The following is a 5,842-nucleotide window of genomic DNA, read 5'->3' as shown; positions in this document are numbered from 1 at the left end:
AAGAAGCAAGTTGCATAACCTTTTATTTTCCTTTTCAATTGTTTTCTACTTTTAAAGAGTACAAAATAGTATTAAAACAGAAAAATTACAAATGATACAGAATTTCACTGAATAAAACAATGTGAATTTTACAGTAGTTGTTTAATGCATAGTGTTGTCTTCCACCCAGTTATTCATATTACCAGATATATGCATGCAAAATTAGAAGAAAGACATGTATAAGAAATTAAGAGGAGAAAAAGTACAAACAATTGAAAAAAGAAGACAAAACAAATTAAGCATTATCTTTTCCTTTCCATAGACCAGCAGAAATGCACAGAACAGTTGTCCAAACTATCTTGCTTACATACACAGATACACCTCCTTTCCCTACTTCCTCTCCTGTTTATAGCTTTTGTTTATCTTCCTTATCCTGTAACCCAGAATGTAGGTGCTGCCATTTTGGACATAATGTCAAAGCCAAGAGTACTGGATTAGCAGGATAGAAGACACCAGAATCTCTACTACCACAGAGCATTCTACCAACTGTGGACAGCAAAAGTTTGATGTGAACAGGACATAAATTTCTACCTCGAATAAGTCATTATTGTTTTCAGACTCTCCAATATATTCAGATGTTTGACCAATACAACCAAAGGAATACCTAGGGGATTGCCAGACTTTCTCTATTCTTGTGCGAATGTCTAGGGTTAAATGCCACATAAGATTAGAATTTGCACCAGGAATTTTTCAGCAAAACAGAGAGATACATCACTGAGGTTGCTTAGGAGAATGTGACAACTTTGCAAGCAAAAAGATCTGAAAGAATCAGGGCATTTGAGATTTCCTAGGTGATTAGCAACAGAAAAGTATCTGATTTACTTAGAAATTTAGTCCCACATAGGATAAAGAGGCCATAATTGTTAGTAACAATTAAAGGTTACAGATGCTCCTCAACTTATTATGTCACCACACCCTGAGAAATTCTTTGCAAGTTGAAAATATTGCATGTCAAAACTGTGTTTAATACTCTTAACTGACTCAGCATCACAGCTTAGCAACAGTACATTAAGTGACAGCAGAGTACTGTAGAACATCGTGATCAGTTGATACCAGATGCTGGGACTGACTCTCTGCCCAGCACTGAGAAAGTATCACACTTCATTACCACTAACTTGTAAAAAAAAAAATTAAAATTCAAAGTGCAGCTCCTGCAGAGTATGTGTTGTTTTTACATCATGATGAAGTTGGAATGTCTTAAATCAAGCCATCATAAGTCCAGGACTATCTGTATTTCTCTTCCTCTGCTCTACCCTACAATATAAACTCCTGACAAGAAAGAACTCTCTTTCTTGATTAGTCTTTATATTTTTTGATTTCCCAGTGGGAAAATTTCTTCCTTCAGTTTTTAATGAAATTTTTGCCCCTTGTTTCCCAGATTTTTATCCATTCCTTACTATTTTCTCTTCAAAGAAGTCCTTTGGTGAAGTCTCATTGATGTGAACGGTCCTGATTTTGTGTTGCAGCCACTGTCATTATGCGTGGTGGGACACTGAGATCCATGAAAAGCTATAGAATAGAGTGACACTAATATCTAGTGAGTGACTAGTAAAGGACTAATATCTAGTAAAGGGCCAATATCCAGTGAGTGACTAAGCTCCATTAAAGCAGAATTTTCATCTATCTGTCCCCAGTAAATAGAAAAGGACCTTGTATATAATGAGAATTCTGCAAATATTTGCTGAATCAAATTGAATATATAATAGCTTCTTTGTTTAACTGTACCACCACCCCCTCAATTTACCCTTGAGTTACATCAGCTTATTCATGTTCAGTTGTAAAGTAGGGTCTTGAGTAACCAACTGCCTGAGTGTAGGAAAAAACAGCTATTAGACTAAAATAAACTAATAGACATCTCCTTCATAAAGTAAATTTCTTATAAAAAATTTCAAGTGATTTAAAATACCAGCTTATTATAAATTATAAAGCCTTGAAAATAAGGTATTTCTAAGTCTATTAGCTAAGTCTATATGTAATAATGCTACAATAAAAATCATCCCCCAAATTTAGTGGCCTATAGCAGTAAGCATTGATTCTCTTGCTCACATATTTGCATGTCAGCTATTCTGGCTAATCTAAACCTAGCTCAGCAGATCTTGTTTCCAAGCCACATGCCAAGTCCATATCAGCTCTGTATGTCTCTGTGCTTTCCTTTATCCAGTAGTTACCTAGGAGATATTTTTTCAAGGCAAAAAGCAAGAGAACAGGAAAGGAAATGCAACTGCACAGGCACATTTTAAGCATGTTTGTGTCCAATCTGTTTAGTCCATTGGCCAAAGAGAGTCACACAATGATGTGCAGAGTCAAGGGGTCAGAGTACACTCTGTCCGCCATGACATCAGAACAAGGGAGTTAGGATATAAAACAGAATGATTCACTCTGACAAACTAGGTTTGAAAAATGTAAAATTAACCACTTTTTGGTGTCAGTAACTTTGTTAAACACTATGCATGGGAGCCAGAAAGTGATGTAGGCACAAAGTCCCCTAAACTTAACTTTCTGAATGAGCATTATGCTTCATGAAAGAGGAAGGGCTCTGTTTTAGGTTCACATCCTCTTCTAAGGTAATATGGGCCAGATCCTGAACCAAAGACCTTAACTCTGCTCTTTGGGAGACCCTCTCAGGAGAACAGTTCCCCCAGTCAATAATAGTTATCTCAGTCACTTGACTTGTCACTGGGACAAAGTATGCAATAATTGCAGCGTAAAGGAGGAGAGGTGTATTCTGGTTCACATTTGAGAAGCTTTAGTCTGTGTTCAGCAGGCTTAAACTCAAAATGGCATGGATAAGTGGCCAGGAAGAAGAAAACCACCCATGTCATATTGGCTGGGGAACAAAAAGAGAAGAGCTGGAGCAAGATATTTTCTTCCAGGTCATGCCCTCAGCGATCTATCTCTTCCAAACAGGCATCACCTACAACATAGTTACCTACAGCATCACATGATCAAATAACCTTTCAAAATCCCTGCCTTGGTGCACATTGAGATATAAACCATAGCAAAGATAGTACGTTTCAGGCAAAGAAATTAAGACATTTTATTTGATACAATATTTTGTTTAAAATGATGGTTTCATGATAGATTAACCATTTAGTGGTCTAATTATTTGAATCCATGGTGACCAAAAATAGCATATTTTCATTAGTTTTATAAGATAACATAACAGGAAATATAAAAACAACAATTTTATCAAATTTACTCAATAACTTTTTGTACATCTTAAAGCATTCAATACACAAAGCAATGTTATAATCTGAACAATAGTATCTAGTCTCTTTCCAAATTCTTATTCATTATGGCCACCCTTTCATTAAAGCTAAAATATATTTTTAAAATAGGAATAAAGAATTATATAATTCTTATGTTTACACATAAGTCCAGATCTAACCATATACAACCTTGTAGCAGGAGAGTCCTGCAATGTTCCTTTTCCTGTCTCCTGCCTTCATTCACCACCCTTCTTTTTGAACAATCATCTACCCAAGAGACAGCAAGGGAGCAACTGGCATGTCATGACAAGCAGCCCATATTCAGAAGACCAGAATGACAGGCACTCCAAGCATGAACCTACTATTACAAATTGCCATCTTCAGTGCAGTTGCTTCGTTCCCAGGTGTCAGTATATATAGTTAGTCAGTGTGAGAATCCTTCCAATTAACTGCTAGATTCAAAAATCCTCTGAAGAGTCTCAAGATCATTGCCTGACCCATCTTCTACATATAACTGTATGGCTTGTCACTGTTGTGTTTCCTAGCTCTTCTCCTTTCCTTCTCTTAATCATTTAGTCCTCAAATTCTTATTTTCCTTTTAGTTGTATTATACCTTTCTATTTGTATTTCTTCTTTTGAGTTCTTATACTAGGGAAACTATATTATATTTACACATGTGTGTCTGGTTTGTTTCACTTATGAGTATATCTTTAAGTGGCATCCACTTAAATATAAGGGCTTCAAGCTTATCATTCTTTATGCCTGAGTAATGCTCCATTGTATAAAAATACCACATCTTTTTCATCCATTCCTCAGGTGATGAGCATCTTGGTTGTTTCCAAGATTAGGCTATCACAAATTGTGCTGCTATAAACATAGGCACACATATATCACTATGGTATGATGTTTTCAGATCTTCCAGGAAAATTCCCAGTAGAGGAATAGTTGGTTTAAATGGGATTTCCAGTTATGATTATCTTTTAAACAACACATTTTATACTGTCATGCCAGTATTTCCTTTTTTTACTGTGGGTAGTATAATTTCAATAAAATGTCTAACCACTAAACAGTGAAGATGTTGATGATGAATGTGTTGGTTGGCATTTCTCTATGCTGTTTTTTTCAATGATTTGGTCTACCACACCCGTTCTAAATTGTAAATGACTTTTTTAACCCAGTTGTTTTAAATAGATAAGTTCCATATTGTTTGGTCCAGAAAGTATATAAATACTTTATAATAATATTTTCCTCACTTTTTGATTATAAGATAGCTTGTTGGATATATTGGTTGACTCTATCAACACAAGCCGTAGAATTATTATCATCACTGGCCACTATTAGAATTTCTTGTTTAATTTCTTCTTTCAACTTCTATCATTTCTGTTGCCAATAAAGAGATGTCTGTTTTGTCTTTCCTTTTCATAACACAGACTTTTCTTCTCTGTTATCCTAACATTTCTCCTTTTTTAGTTTTTTTATTTTGCAGATGTTTTGGCACTTTTTATTCAATCGCAGTGTTTCAAACATATTTATTTTATATTGTAAAAGATTATGACTGAGTTCTGGAGATGTGTAAAAATTATATCAAATATATTCTCAATAAGAATTTTTATAGATTGTGGCACAAAATTATAGGTTATTTTGAACAAATAAACATGAATTAATAAAAGAAAATAATCAGAACTTGCTATTAGATTTCACTAAAAACAAACATTAAAGGCAAGTACAACATTCTAATTTTAAAAGTATGGAAAAAGTAGTCAATATAAAAAAAACAGATGAATTCAGCAAAATAACCCAATATAGTCCAGTAGTCCATAATAGTAGTGGGTTATCAGCAGAACTGGTAATTGTCAGAAGTTGTTCACTTGAGCCTTTTACAACTCAACATATTAATATGGCATTATTTTTCACACCTCATGGTTATACTTTTCTACTGGATGGTTAAGACCAAATTAAAGCAAGACCTATATAACTAGAGCCAGTCCTAGCCCAGGCCAAGGGAGTGTGTGGGAGAGCTTCTGGCTCACTGTGCCAGCGGGACCTGCCCAGGTGCAGTATGGGTGAGACCCTCTTCCACCCCCTTGGAAGACCACCACCATTCAGCAGCACCCCCACCACCACCCCGCCTGTCGAGTGAGAATTTCTACCCCGTTCTGGGGACCCGCAGATCTAGTCCTAGCCAAGACCCAGTGAGTGTGTGGGAGAGCTTCCTGCTACCATGCCCCAGCAGAACCTGCAGGTCCCAGCCCAGGTGCAGCGTGGGTGACACCCTCTTCCACCCCCTTGGGACCCCCACCACTCCACAGCACCCTACCCCCACACCTTGTGCTGAGTAAGAATTTCTGCTGCATTCTGGGAACCCCCAGATCCAGCCCTAGCTCAGGCCCAATGAGTGTGTGGGAGAGCTTCCTCTCCCCCCTACTCCATCTTGTCACCTCCAGACTCAGCTCAGGTCTGACATACAGGCCTGTGAAACCATTCAGCTACAATCCCTGCAGAGAGAGTAGGGGACAGAACCAGCTAGTCCAGGAACAGAACATCTTGAAAGAGGGGCACAACAGGTTCACTCCCAAAGGTGGCAGCAGGAAGGA

This window comes from Octodon degus, unplaced genomic scaffold (assembly GCF_000260255.1).
Source record: "Octodon degus isolate 3935 unplaced genomic scaffold, OctDeg1.0 scaffold00060, whole genome shotgun sequence".
Classification (NCBI taxonomy): Eukaryota; Metazoa; Chordata; class Mammalia; order Rodentia; family Octodontidae; genus Octodon; species Octodon degus.
Note: the sequence above shows the minus strand (reverse complement) of the source record.